This window comes from Notolepis coatsorum (genome assembly GCF_963971535.1).
Source record: "Notolepis coatsorum genome assembly, chromosome: 19".
In the NCBI taxonomy this organism is placed as follows: Eukaryota; Metazoa; Chordata; class Actinopteri; order Aulopiformes; family Paralepididae; genus Notolepis; species Notolepis coatsorum.
The window spans coordinates 47420401-47436555 of NC_140183.1; positions in this window are offsets into that span (position 1 = coordinate 47420401).

Genomic DNA, 16155 nt, shown 5'->3' on the forward strand with positions numbered 1-16155 from the left:
TTTTTTTTTTTTTTTTTTAATTCAGATAATGGTTGAAGAAGTGAGTCTTTAGTCGACGGCGAAAGATTGGACGTGTTTCGGCTGTCCTAACTGGGGTGGGTAGTTCATTCCACCATTGTGGGGCAAGGACTGAGAATAGGCGACTTCTCTTTGATGACCCTCCCGGAGCTTGGATAGGAGTAGGTCTGAGGCGGCCAGAAGATGCAGAGCGTAGGGGTCTTGAGGGTGTGTAGTTAGAGACCATTGACCGGAGGTAGGCGGGAGCAGTTCCCTTTGCCGCACGGTATGCTAGGTCAAGGGCCTTGAAGCGGATTCGTGCAGCAATGGGGAGCCAGTGCAGGTCCCTAAGAAGTGGGGTGACATGGGCCGACTTCGGTAGGTTTGAGATCAGGCGGGCCGCTGCGTTCTGAATGAGTTGAAGAGGCTTAGTGGCAGTGGCCGGGAGGCCAGCGAGCAGTGCGTTGCAGTAGTCGAGGCGGGAGATGACTGTTGATTGGACGAGGAGTTGGGTGGCTTCTTTTGTCAGGAAGGGGCGTATCCTTCTGACGTTGCTCAGGAGGAATCGGCAGGTTCTGGTTGTCGCTGCGATGTGAGCAGAGAAGTTCAACTGGTCGTCGAGGACAACACCAAGGTTCTTGGCGGTCGGGGACGCGGTCACAGCTGCATTCTCGACTGTGATGGAAAGGTCGGTCAGGGGGGAGGATTTGGCCGGCAGGTGGAGCAATTCTGTTTTGCTTAGGTTCAGTTTGAGGTGGTTGGTCGTCATCCAGGCGGAGATGTCGGACAGACAGGCCGAGATCCGCTCAGAGACGTGGATATCTGAGGGAGGGAAGGAGAGGAAGAGTTGAGTATCGTCGGCATAACAGTGGTAGGAGAAGCCATGAGACGTGATAATGTTACCCAGTGATTTAGTGTAGAGGGAGAAGAGAAGGGGTCCTAAAACCGAGCCCTGGGGGACACCCGTCCGCAGGGGGCGGGTGGCCGACAGGGTCCCTCTCCATGACACTTGGTAGGAGCGGTCATTGAGGTATGATGACAACCATGTCAGCGCAGAGCCAGCCACTCCCATTCCTGCGAGGGCCGCGAGGAGGATCTGGTGGTTGACTGTGTCGAAGGCTGCAGATAGATCTAGGAGAATCAGGACAGAGGAGAGGCCTTTCGCTTTTGCTAAGTGAAGTGCCTCTGTGACCGCAATGAGGGCTGTCTCTGTGGAGTGACCAGTCCTGAAGCCTGACTGATTAGGGTCTAGGAGGTCATTCTGTAAGAGATAAGCAGTAAGTTGGTTGGATACAGCACGTTCAAGTGTTTTAGAAAGGAAGGAGAGAAGAGAGACAGGACGGTAGTTGCCTATGACGGTAGGGTTCAGGGATGGTTTTTTTATGAGGGGCGTGACTCTGGCTTGTTTTAGGGAGGTGGGGACCACCCCCGAATTGAGTGAGGAGTTGATGGTTGCAGTTAGGAATGGGAGGATGTCTGGTGCTATGGACTGGAGGAGTGGGGAAGGTAGCCGGTCCAGCTGGCATGTAGTCGGACGGTTCGACGTTACCAGTGTCAGGGTCTCGGCTTCTGTAATGGGAGAGAAAGATGACAGAGTGAAGGATGAGGTTCTCGATTCAGCATTTGGAATGGGTGGGGGTTGGGAGAAGGAGCTGCGGATGTTCTCCACTTTTTCCTCAAAGAAGATCGCAAAGTCTTCGGCAGAGAAAGATGAGGGAGGGGGGGGTGGGGGGGGAGTGAGGAGGGAGGACATGGTAGCATGCAGTTTGCGAAGATTCTTGGCAGAGGCCTCGATCCTATGGTGAAAGAAAGAAGCTTTGGCATTAGTAATGGTTTTGGAGAATGTTAACAAGAGGTTGTGATATGTGTCGATGTCAGCAGTGAGGCGTGACTTTCTATACTTCCTTTCAGCTGCTCTCAGGACCTGTCTTTGTTCTCTCACTGGATCTGTCAGCCATGGACTGGGTGGGGAACGGCGGGCAGGTTTCTCAACGAGGGGACAGAGCTTGTCGAAGGAGGTTGCAAGGGCTGAGAGGAGGGTGGAGGTTGCCATCTCTGTGGAGAGAGCAGAGAAGGTGTCACTCAAAGGTAGAGTGGATAGTATGTCAGAGGAGAGGGTGGAGGGGGATAGGGAGGGCAGGTTGCGTCTGAGTGAGACGGTTTGAGTTGGGGTGAAGACCTTTCGGTTAAGCATGAGAGTTAGTGAGAAGGATATGAAGGAATGGTCAGATACATGTAGGGGAGTTACCGTGGTGTTAATGATGCTGGAGTTACGTGAAAATATGAGATCCAAGGAGTTGCCTGCTTTGTGGGTGGGAGGCATGGCAGTGGGAGTCAGGTCAAATGATTGTAGGAGGGAGACTACTATGACTGACTGAGATGAGTCAGGCAGGTTGAAGTCGCCCAATAGAAGGAGAGGGGTACCATCTTCCGGTAAGGAGCTTAGAAGCATGTCCAGCTCATCTGTGAAGTGATCGAGCGGACCTGGAGGGCGGTAGAGTGTAACAATGGTGAGATTGAAAGGATTAGAGACAGATACTGCATGATATTCAAAAGAGGAGAGTGACAGTGCTGGGAGGGGTGTTACGTTTGTAGTCCATGAAGGAGATGTCATGAGGCCAGTGCCTCCACCCCGCCTGGAAGGTCGAGGTGTGTGAGTGAAGTTATAGTTTGTAGATAATGCTGCAGGTGTTGATGAGTTATTGGGGGTTATCCAGGTCTCAGTTAGAGCCAGGAGCTGCAGATTTTGACTATGGGCGTAGGCAGTAATGAAGTCAGCTTTCTTGACTGCTGATTGACAATTCCATAGGCCTCCCTGTACTGTGACAGGTGTATTAGTGGCTGTAGGAGGGTAGGATAGATTAGCCGGGTTGCTAGCAAACTGCCGTGGGTGGGTTGAGTCTGTTCTGGGGGAGCAGATTGTGGATATGAGACACATTGTGGTGTCAAGAGTGGCAGGGAGGAAGTAGAGGAATAGCAGAGTGGGAGGGAAAGGGAGATTTTTCAGAGTGGAGTGTAAGATAGGATTATGATGTACTTAGCACTGGGTGGATCCCTGGATCCCTCTGCAGAGAACTCCAGGAAAACTCCTCTTTGTCCCTCTTCGTTTCTCGACGCTTCGCTGACGCTAAGCCAGCAGGCCTTTAAATCCCTATCACTAGTTAGTGCTTTCTAACACCTGGCCCTTAATGGGTCACTTAAGGAAACAAAATGGCCGCTTTAAACACGCCCCTTAATCAAGTCAGCTGGTCAAGTCAGCAATCAAGTCTCAGTTTAAAGATATTACTAAATTACTTAAAATGTCTTAATCAAGTCAGCTGGTCAAGTCAGCAATCAAGTCTCAGTTTAAAGATATTACTAAATTACTTAAAATGTCTTACCCTGATGCAGTGTAAGTCTCTCAGTGAATGAGCTGTCCTTCCACAACAGAATGTAGTACAGAGTGATTCCAGGAGAGGCTGAGGTTCTGCTTTTAAGCAGTGACAGGGCTCTGAGATCACACTCAGTACACAAGTGCTGTCTTTAAGCAGGAAGCAGCTTTTAATGGGGCACTTAAGGAAACAAAATGGCCGCTTTAAACACGCCCCTTAATCAAGTCAGCTGGTCAAGTCAGCAATCAAGTCTCAGTTTAAAGATATTACTAAATGACTTAAAATGTCTTACCCTGATGCAGTGTAAGTCTCTCAGTGAATGAGCTGTCCTTCCACAACAGAATGTAGTACAGAAACAGTGTTCAATTCAGTTCAACACCACTTCAAACCACAGACAACCTTCCAATCAGGCATACACCCTCCATAATTAAAAGACTAATGGAAACTGCAAGGTGAATTGGAAAACACCATGGGTCCAGGGACTGAAAGCAACATCAGTGTCTTTCACATGCTCTAGTTAGCTCATTTTGTTTTGATATTAAATTATATTTAAAACTACTCACAAGTCATCATCATCTTGGCCACTGTAAGCAGATCAGATAACTAGGGGCAAACCAATACTTTTATTGCTGTAGGTTTACTTAAATGCGATGGAAAATCCTTGAAAATCCTTTCACAAAGACTAAATGTTCTTGAAGCAAAAAATGCTATAATCTCCCATGTTAGCAGTGGCGGCTGGTCCATAGAGGGTGCTAGGGCGCTGTGCCTACCTGGTGGAGAGAAGAAGAAAGAAGAAATAAGAAAGAAGTGGCTTCGGATTTGAGATTTCGACCGCAAAAAATATAATAAATATTTAAAAAGAATATTATAATAATTACTGATTTTAAGTATGTTTGTGTTTAAAATGCACAATAACGTGTAATATATCAAATATAAATTGTTTTTTGTGCGTCATGTTCATCCCCCCTGGCCCCCTCTCTCTTCTCTGGCACTAGAAATGTGCGCCTGAGAAGAGTGCGCAACGCAGCCAATTGAAAAATTCACAGGGCAACATAAATTAACCTAGCAACTCAATTTAATCCAATCAGCGTCTTCAAATATGATGCATGAGGGCGCTTTTCTCTAGCGCCCAAACTAAGTAGAGTCATGGTCAAATTGTCTATTCACTCTATTGGCTGGCATTTGTGTGACGTCGATCACATCCACCAGGAAATCCCATACGCTCGGCTAACAGTTGTTGTCGAAGTCGTCGTTGGAAATTGATAATAATCACAAGATACTGTACATTCAGAAATTTGATTAAAAATACAAGATACTGTACATTCAGACAGTGTTGGATCTAACTAAATGGATTTATATGGACACGTTTATGGAAAGTTCAAGCCCGGACCACAAAGCTTCTCGAAGGGTTAAGCGTGACAGGCGATGGCTCGACAGCAATTCGTACATAGCGTGACGTTCTACTGGCAGCAAAACAAGTGAGTCTATAACAATACTGTTCTGTAGTTACTGAAACTGATTGAATATGGCACCGCCCCACCTAGAATAATTTTCACCAGCCGCCACTGCATGTTAGCTCATCTGAAGAAAAATGTATTACAGTAAGATATTTCTGTTGTAATTTGTGGTAATTACTAAGTAATTATTATTTGTATTAACACTTGTTAGCATGTATTATTGTATTGTAATGTATAATAATTAATAGGTAATGTACAGTAAAAGTTAAAGCAGTTTGTCAGTAATTGTATTGTAAGGAATAAGTTATATCTAATTTCTTTATCCAGAAACTACTCAGCTATTCCATGGAGACAGTGGCCACTACATTTTACAGGCCATAATAGAGTAATTACAAGATCATTTCTAAGGTGGTATCACATGTCTTCCTACTAACCAAAGTTGGCCTATTAATTACCACAGCTAATGCAAATCCAGGGCTTCTGTTTCCATGTAGTATAGCTGAATAGTTTCCAAATAACAAATTAAGACATGGTAACATTATAGAAATTACCCTTCTTATTTTCATAAATTGTGTTTGTTATTTCTTCTTTTATTTATAATTTTTTTTAAAGCAAAAGTTTTTATTGGTGAAGCAAGTTTGTACAATTACAAAGTCAGAATTATTCATTCACCCTTTTTTCCTTTTTTTTTGTATAATCTACCCCACCCATCCCACCCCCAAACCCACCCCACGGATCAACAGGTAGGGTTACATACATAACATAGCACTGCACAAGACCGTAGCAGACTACAAAGAGTGACACGTTCAGCCGAACGCACAATTGGAGGGGGGCTTCCCACCCTCCAGAACATTTACAACAAGCGGTGCAAGGGGAAAACTAAGAGAATTATTAAGGACTCGAGCCACCCGAACAACTGCCTCTTTGAACTGCTGCGGTCAGGCAAGCGATACCGGAGTCTTAAGGTGAGCACAGAAAGACTCAGAAGAAGCTTCTATCCCCAGGCCATCAGGCTGCTAAACGAACAATAAACACTATGCAACAACCATCAAATGCACACAGCACACACACCCACACGCACACACTCACTTAAACAAACAACACACTGCAGCACCCACTCTCCACACTTTAGATCACACAAACACACTTTATATTTATTGATAAAGGATTTGCACTACAACTCGTACACCTACTGTAAATTGTACCTAAATTGCACCTCATCCTATTTCTGCCTTGCACTATATAGTATTGTATATTAGTACACTACACAGTATTGTATATTATATGGTAACTCAGTTACGTCTACTCTGCATCGAACATTGTACATATGTCTATACTGAACACTGTGACCTAATTTTTTTACTTCTAATTTACATGCTATACTATGTTATTTTATTTCATACTTATCTCGTCTTGCACAGTCTCTGGAGCGTAACAGTAAGAAGCATTTTGTATAAAAGTATTCTGTACTTCTGTATGACAACTATTAAAGAAACTTGAACTTGAAACTTGAAACATGCAACAAGGGAAAAGGTTAAATTACAGACAATAATAACAATTGCTACTTAAAATGATACAATTTAATTAAATTAAATTAAATAATACAAAAATAACAAAGACAAATTAAATAATATAATAATAAAAAAAAAAAAAAAAAAAAAAAATATAATAATAATAATAATAATAATAATAATAATAATAATAATAATAATAATAATAATAATAATAATAATAATAATAATAATAATAATAATAATAATAATAATAATAATAATAATAATAATAATAATAATAATAATAAACAAAAGGAAAATAGTCTGAGTCAGATATGGTACATTAGTCAATTATAGAGTATCTACATAGTTATCTGGTGGTATTACATAGTACTATTGGGCCTGGTTAGATGGGAGGATCACTCAAAGAAGGAAGACACTCAGTCAGGAGGGAGAACAGATAGGCTGTTAAGAAATGAAGGGCTGCCACTTCTTAAAGAATTTTTCATTAACTCCTCTAAGTGCATACTTAATCTTCTCTAGTTTTAGAAACGAGACCATATCTTTTAGCCAGGCGGAGAAGGGGGGAGGTGTAGACAGTTTCCAGGCTAGGAGTATTCTCCGTCTGGCCAAGAGCGTGGCAAAGGCCAACATGTCAGTATCGTTTGGCTTAATAGGGAGAGGCTCAGCCGGTACGCCGAAAATGGCCAACAGTGGACAGGGCTGTATTGTGGTATCTAGTACTATCGAGAGCACATTGAATATCGAGGACCATAATGGTCTAAGCCCCGGGCAGGACCAAAACATGTGAGAGAGATCAGCTTGTGGGCTATTACAGCGGTCACAATTGGGATTGGAGTCTGGGTAGATTTCAGCTAGTCTTGCTTTGCTGTAGTGTACTCTGTGTACCACCTTTAGTTGTATTAGGCTGAGTCTGGCACAAGTGGAGGAGGAATTCACCCTATCCAGTGCTCCCCCCACCACCCCCCAGCTCCTCCTCCCACCTGGATCTCGTCTTAGCGCTTTTGTCTTTGGTCAAGCACATAGTATTTTGATACATTTCAGATATAAGCCCTTTTTGGTTTGGTGATAGACCAAAGAGTCTCTCCCAATTTGATCGTTGAGGGGGGCTAGGAAATGAGTCAAATTGTGAACGTACAAAATGACATATCTGAAGATAACGAAATAAATCGGAGCGTGGAAGACCAAATTGGAGACACAAGGAGCTAAAACTGGAGAAAGTGTCACCGTCATATAGATCCTTGAAACTATTTATTCTGAGTCTGTTCCAGCGTGTAAAAGACGAGTCCAGAGTGGAGGGAACAAACAGGTGGTTATTACTGATAGGCCCCAAGACTGATGCTGAACAGAGTTTAAAGTGGCGACGAAACTGTATCCAAATCTTTAAAGTGGACAGAACAACAGGGTTTGAAGAGTGCCGGGAAGGAGAGAGAGGGAAAGAAGAGTAGACCAGAGCTGTCAGGGAGGATGAACGGCACGATTGCGCTTCTAAGCTACACCAGTCAGTTTCTGGGGCTTTCAACCAAAGAATAATTTTATGGATGTTGACAGACCAGTAATAGTGCATGAAATTAGGGAGCGCAAGTCCACCTGACCCCCTAGGTTCTTGTAGGATGGCTTTGCCTATTCTAGGGATCTTACCCCCCCAGATAAAGGCAGATATTGCTTGGTCTATTGTGAGAAAAAAGGATTTGGGTAGAAATAGAGGGAGACATTGAAAGACATACAGGAATTTGGGCAGGATATTCATTTTAACACATTGTACTTTACCGGAGAGTGAGAGGGGCAGGCTGCTCCAACGTTGAAAGTCAGCTTTCATGTTAGTGATTAATGGGGGGAAGTTAGCTTCAAAAATAGAGTTTAAGGTGTGGGTGATCTTTATGCCCAGATATTTAAAGCCTGATTGTGACAGCCGAAAGGGAATTGAAGATTGTGTAATTTGTAAGGCTGAGTTGTTAATGGGGAAACATTCACTTTTATGAAAATTTTGCTTATAGCCTGAGAAAGAGCCAAACTGTCTTAACATAGATTTTATGTGAGGGATGGAGGTAATAGGATGCGTCAAATAGAGCAGAAGGTCGTCAGCGTAAAGGGAGACCCTGTGTTCGACTCCGTGACGGGTGATACCACGGAAGTGGGGCGAGGACTTGAGTGCAATGGATAGAGGTTCAGCGGCGACGGCAAACAATAACGGAGACAAAGGACAACCCTGGCGTGTCCGTCTGGAAAGTGGGAAATAAGGGGAATTTATAGAGTTGGTAGTGACACAGGCCAAGGGGGTGGAGTAGAGTATCCGGACCCATGAAATAAATGTGTCCCCGAACCCAAATGTCTGCAGAGTCGTGAACAAGTATTCCCACTCCACGCGGTCAAAGGCCTTCTCCGCGTCCAGAGATATAATTACCTCAGGAGGGAGAGAAGGACCTGAAGTGTGTATAATATTCAAGAGTCTGCGAATGTTAGAAAAGGAGTGGCGACCCTTAATGAAGCCAGTCTGGTCCTCAGAAATAATCAGAGGTAAGATGTTCTCCAGACGCCTAGCCATCACCTTGGCAATGACCTTTCCATCGTTGTTAATCAGCGAAATTGGGCGATACGATCCACAATCTGTGGGGTCTTTGTCCTTTTTAAGTAGGAGGGAGATGGTTGCTTGGGTGAGTGTATGTGGCAGTGTCCCATTTTTCAGGGACTCGTTAAACATTTCCATCAGAAGCGGGGCAAGTTTGTCACAAAACTTTTTATAAAAACCTGCCTCATAGCCATCTGGACCCAGTGCCTTGCCACTCTGCATAGCATTGATAGCCTCCTTGATCTCCTCAATGTTCAATGGTCTGTCTAAATCCTTAGCCAGCTCTATAGACGGGAATTCTAGGTAATTTAAAAAAGTATCCATTGATATTCTGTCAGGAGGGGGTTCGGATGTGTAGAGAGTGGAGTAAAACACTTCAAAGGCCTTGTTAATGTCTTGGGGTTTCGAGACCATGTTATTAGAGCAATCCCTTATCTGTGAGATCAGCCTGAAGGCTGCTCTGCGCTTGAGCTGATGTGCAAGCAGCCGACTGTTCTTGTCTCCATATTCATACGACAGGCCGCGGGAGTGGAGCAGCAGACCTTCAGCTTTCTTTGTGGATAATAGATCGAATTCAGACTGCAAATCCAGCTTCTTTTTATACAATTCAGGTGAAGGGTCTGCGGCGTACTCACCATCAAGCTGGAGAATAGAATCTGTAAGGTCCTGCAGCCACTTTCTCTGGGTTTTGTTCGCATGGGCTACATGGGAAATAATTTCACCACGCAGAACCACTTTTAAAGTCTCCCACAACAGTGAGTGAGATATTGAATCCGGTCTATTGGTGAGTAAGAAGTCATCAATTGACTTTGAAATTTTGTCGCAAAACCCCTTGTCGGAAAGTAGCAAGGTATCGAATCTCCAGGGAGGGTGATCTTTTCTATTCAGAGTAAGGGAGATGTCCATTTGTATAGGCGCATGGTCTGAAATTACAATGGCTAAATAGTCAACTGAGCGGACAGAGTCTAACAGGGTTTTATCAATAAAAAAATAATCTATCCTGGTATAAGAGTGGTGTACATGTGAAAAAAAAGAGAATGCCTTTAATAGTGGGTTAGCAGATCTCCATGGGTCCACACATCCATTTTCCCTCATAAAGGCTGATAAGGACCTGGACATTTTAGAGAGTGTTGAGGGTCTTAGAGAAGAGCGATCCAAAACCAGGTCCACAACACAGTTCAAATCGCCCCCCAAAATAAGTTGGTGTGTGTTTAAGTTTGGGAGGGAGGAGAGGATCTTGTTCATAAAACCAACATCATCCCAGTTGGGAGCGTAAATATTGACTAAGAGCACTGGGGTTTGGAATAGAGTGCCCGTTACTATTATATATCTGCCATCCGGGTCAGAGATAATGTTAGAGGATGTGAATTGAACTTTTTTGTTTACCAGTATCGCAACACCTCTTGCCCGAATATTAAAATTGGAGTGAAATACCTGGCTGATCCAAGGCTTGTGTAGTCTAATTTGATCTGCTTTCAATAAGTGAGTTTCTTGCAAAAACATGATATCTGCCTTCAAGTTTCTTAGGTGAGCAAAAACCCTTGAACGTTTGACTGGCCCGTTCATAGATTTGACATTCCACGTGATCAGTCTAACAGAGTTGTCCCTCCCATTATTAGATGAAGCCATGATTCAGTTCAAGATTTGAGTGATCTGATTGTCCCATATACAGGCCCCCTGTACAGGGGTATTGTAGACTCCACAAAGTGATAAAGTGATAAAGAAAAAAACAAATAACAAATAAGTAACTATAAACATATGTATGTGTAACCACACCATCTGCAAAAACAACAATAACAGAAAATACAGACCTTTCCCGGACCGCATCCGGTGTAAGTAACCCCCAAAATAATCCCCTCCCCATTCCCATCCTAGGTTCCCTTCTCTTCTTCCCACATCTAGAGAACCGCAGGTAATCGCTACTAAGCTTCCGGTGCATCCACAGACCTTAACCTAACCTAGAATCTAACCTAACCTAGAAGCTAGAACCTAGCCTAGCAGCTAGAACCTAACCTAGAAGCTAGAACCTAACCTAACCTAGAAGCTAAAACCTAACCTAGAAGCTAAAACCTAACCTAGAAGCTAAAACCTAACCTAACCTAGAACCTAACCTAGAAGCTAGAACCTAGCCTAGAAGCTAGAACCTAACCTAACCTAGAGCGTGAGCTCCCAATTTACTAAGAGTGTAGAGAAAAAAAAAAGTATATATCAAAGAGCATTTAGCTGTGACAAGCGACACATTATAGAAATAGAGATAACTGAAAGATACTGAACTTGAATAACAACTCAAGATTTATCGAGCAAAGAAAAGAGTGGGGGGAACACCAACCAGTAGGCTGGTGTGTTAACGTCATACAGTCCAAGCCAGCTGCTAGCCAGCCTACGTTAAAGCTGGTGTGTAAACAAACCCTGACCGTTGTGTAATTACCTCAGTCATGCCAATGAGCGTTGTAGAATTACATTATAGAAATAGAAATAACTGAAAGATACTGAACTTGAATAACAACTCGAGATTTGTCGAGCAAAGAAAAGAGTAGGGTGAACACCAACCAGTAGGGTGGTGTGTTAACGTCATTCAGTTAAATCTGGTGTGTAAACAAACCCTGACCGTTGTGTAATTACCTCAGTCATGCCAATGAGCGTTGTAGAATGTCTGAGCAGCTGCGGGAGAGTCAAAGTACAACGTTTGGTCTTCGAAGTCCACGCGGAGGCGAGCTGGGTACAGAATTCCAAAACGAATGTCTTTCTTGTACAGTCGGGCTTTCACGTCGTTGTAAGCCGCGCGCTTGCGGGACAGTTCGACGCTGAAGTCAGGGTAGAGTGAGATCTTGTGGCCATGGTACCGCAGATCCTCCCTTCTCTTCCCAAAAACACGCTCCTTGTCCTGGTAGTTGTGGAAAAGTACGATGAACGCTCTGAGTCTGGGGTTGTTTCCTCCAGCTTTATTTTCTTTCCCCAGCCTGTGGGCGCGAGACAGTATGAGCGGCATGGGGAAAAAATTAGCACCACAAATCTCCGAAAACAATTCGGTCATGAATTGGATTGGATCCGAGCCTTCAATTTTTTCAGGGATGCCGATCACTCTCAAGTTGGTGAAAGGGATAACCAGTCCCTCGTGAATTCTTAATTGATATGGTAGTGGACCAGTCGACCAAAAGATTTGCGGAACACCGAGTATTTCAAACGGAGCTTTTATTTCATCACACAGAGAAGAAGAACAGTCACCCCGCACGGGCTCAGCTCCTCGCACCACCAGTAGAAAAAGGGCAGAATATCCACATTACATGACATCAGTGGCGGACTGGCCATCGGGACGTTCGGGACGAATCCCGATGGGCCGGAACCAAAGTGGGCTGGTCCAAAAAAAAAAAAAAAAAAAAAAAAACTTTTTTTTTAACTTTTTTTTTTTTTAACTTTTTTTTTTTTTTAACTTTTTTTTTTTGGGTCAGTGTGTGAGTCGGTGTGTGGGCCACTAATGTGGGCCAGTGTGTGGGCCGGTGTGTGGGCCAGTGTGTGAGTCGGTGTGTGGGCCAGTGTGTGGGCCAGTGTGTGGGCCGGTGTGTGGCCCAGTATGTGGGACGGTGTGTGGGCCGGTGTGTGGGCCAGTATGTGGGCCAGTCTGTGGGCCGGTGTGTGGGCCAGTGTGTGAGTCGGTGTGTGGGCCAGTGTGTGAGTCGGTGTGTGGGCCACTAATGTGGGCCAGTCTGTGGGCCGGTGTGTGGGCCAGTGTGTGAGTCGGTGTGTGGGCCACTAATGTGGGCCAGTGTGTGGGCCGGTGTGTGGGCCAGTGTGTGAGTCGGTGTGTGGGCCAGTGTGTGGGCCAGTGTGTGGGCCAGTATGTGGGACGGTGTGTGGGCCGGTGTGTGGGCCAGTATGTGGGCCAGTCTGTGGGCCGGTGTGTGGGCCGGTGTGTGAGTCGGTGTGTGGGCCACTAATGTGGGCCAGTGTGTGTGCCGGTGTGTGGGCCAGTGTGTGAGTCGGTGTGTGGGCCGGTGTGTGGGCCGGTGTGTGGGCCGGTGTGTGGGCCGGTGTGTGGGCCGGTGTGTGGGCCAGTATGTGGGCCAGTCTGTGGGCCGGTGTGTGGGCCACTAATGTGGGCCAGTATGTGGGCCGGTGTGTGGGCCGGTGTGTGGGCCAGTGTGTGGGCCGGTGTGTGGGCCAGTGTGTGGGCCAGTGTGTGGGCCGGTGTAGTGTGTGGGCCAGTGTGTGGGCCGTATGTGGGCCGGTGTGTGGGCCATTATGTGGGCCGGTGTGTGGGCCAGTGTGTGGGCCGGCAATAAAACAATAAACAAGTTGCATAAACTAAATCAGATAAAAAATGATCACAGTTCTGGTTTGCCTTAAGATGCAGTTTAAGATGGGTCTTGAACATGGAGTATGTAGGGCACTCTCTAATCACAACTGGTAGGCTATTCCAGTAGTTATCACTTTTAACAGAGAACACAGTTTTTGCAATGGTAGTATACCGAAAAGGCACCTTACAGTCCCCTCTACTGATGGCCCTGGTGGTAATGCCAGTGTCTGCTTTCTGTTGGATGAACTCATTCAATGGGGGAGGGGCAAGTCCATGCAGAACCTTGTACATGAAGCAAGTATATTTGAAAACTTGGAAATTCTCGAAACTTAGCATGTTATGTTTTTCTAAAACATTACAGTGATGAAATGAAATTGGTTTCCTATCAAATACTTTTATGGCTTTTTTGTAGAGTAATTCTATTGGTGTAAGAGTAGTGACATATGAAAGAGACCAGTTGATAAAACAGTACTCGATGTGTGATAAAATCATTGAATGCAGAAACATCCTTCCAGCATTAACTGGCAGGCAGGGCCTGATCTGCCTGAAGTTTTCGATGTTAAACTTGACTGTGTTTGTCACTTTCTTCACATTACTTTTTGAAGGTCAATGTAGAGTCCAATGTGACCCCAAGATACTTGAATTAATGTACAATGTCCAGCTCCGCCTCTCCCAGAAACACATTAGAGTGAGTGACCTCTACTGGTGACTTTGTGAACATCATACACACTGTTTTATTGGTGTTAAGTGAAAGACATGCTTTTGTTAGCCAGTCTTGAATGAGACATGAGACATCAGTGAATGAGATTCACGTTTCCTCCCAACCGCGAGTAGGCCTAGAAGCGCAGAAATGGAGAATGCAAAAAAAGAAAGGGTGGAGCTGAAAAAGCTAGAATTGCTAGTAAAAGACGCAGAACAATGTTCTAAAATTACAGACATGTTTAGTAGAGGAAGGGCTGGCGTTAGAGTAGCTGCTGCTGCTAATGATGATGAAGTTCAAGTGGAAGGAACCAACAGTAACATGACAGGTGTGTGCAGTAGCCTAGTGCATATTCTACTGTTGGTGTGTGCCGGTTCATGAGGGCTAGCTAGCCTATACTAGTTCTTGCAGTGATTTCAGTCATTCTATTACAAGACAATGTGCTTTCCGTATTCCTGATTCCTTACAGCACGTGGACGTAAATAGTCGTGACTCGTGACGTTTTTTCTCTGACTAAAAGTTTAGTTAGCAATGTTAGGACTAGTGCCCACCACAGCATCAGAAGCTAAAGTGCTAACCTAGAGAGCCAATCAGAACCTAGGACGGGCTGCAAATTAATTGGCTACTAATATTATAATAGTAAATACTCAAATAAAATACTATTATGTTCCCTTTAAAATTTTCATGTTGATATAATATTGGTAATCTAATTGATTGAATTGATTAGTTGCCATTTTACATGCTTAAATAAGATGTACCTTAGAATTCCCAACAGTTAGCCATGTTCTCGATTAGTCTCATCTACATGTTTGTAGATAACCACAGCTAACTAGCTTAAGCTAACAACTAGGTCAACTACTACCCCGTAGTTAAACAAATGTGATTGCATATAACAGCTAACTGCTACAGCTAAGTTGGTAGTTAGCCTATTCCATTAATGTTGAATGTATTTATGAAGGTTGTTGATGGTGGTTGGCGCTGAATAGCAGACATGATTCCGTCAGTCTGCCACAGGGAAGCTGTGTTTGCTGATGCTGCTCACAACCACCAGTAGCGTATGACTGTGTATGTATGTGTACTGTATGTGTGAGTGTGAATGCTTGATGGTTTCTGTGAAGCGCTTTGTGGAACAATGCTGATATACAGTTAAGAATGAGTAATTCGCTTTTGGTTTTTAAGAAAATGGTTTGTAAAGCTATTTTTGAAAACTACAAGGGTGAATAATACTGTTTTTTTTTTTGCTATTTTCTTTTAGAATACTGTTTTGGAGTCTTAATTTTTTTAATTTTTGTTAAGAATATAGGACAGGCATAGGCTATATAAGCATTGCTTCAGTCTGTACCTTCTCAGTCACTGTAAAATCAAATATTGTTAAATGATGGTGTATATTGTATTGTGTGAGATGATGACTGAATAAACTACTACTACTACTACTACTACTACTACTACTACTACTACTACTACTACTACTACTACTACTACTACTACTACTACTACTACTTTGGGTGTTTTCAAAAGGCTGAAAAACGCTGTATGAATTCAAGCCATTATTATTGATTGCTGATGTTCTTCTTATGCAGTTGACTCTGAGGAAAGAGAGAGCACCCAGTCCAGCACAACTGACCCTGAGGGGAGAGAGAGAGCCCAGTCCAGACAGACACACAGACACACAGAGAGAGACAGAGAGAGAGACACAGAGAGACACACAGAGAGAGGGAGAGACACAGAGAGAGAGACACACACACACACACAGAGAGACACATACACAGAGAGAGAGAGAGAGAGAGAGAGAGAGAGAGAGAGAGAGAGAGAGAGAGAGAGAGAGAGAGAGAGAGAGAGAGAGAGAGAGAGAGAGAGAGAGAGAGAGAGAGAGAGAGAGAGAGAGAAAACAAGCTCTTGGAATGGGTGTCTGGGAGGAAGTGGGGGGTCTTTCGATGTTGATTAAACGGCAAGCAACTAATGTCATGAGTGCCAAATTAAAGGACAATAAATCCAATCTAACTGAAATTGTGTAGCACAGACCTTTTCTATGGATCAAAACCTCAATATTATTATGGTGTAGTTAATACTTCATGTATCCTTAATCCCTAGGCTAATGAGGCACTAAGATGTTAGTAAAAAAAAAAAACATATGCCAATGACAGGAAGTAACGGTATATGTATGTGTGTGTCTCTGTGTGTGTGTGTGTGTGTGTGCACTGTGCATGAGTGCACATCTAGGGCGGTGTGTAGATTTGGTCTCCCTGATGTTGA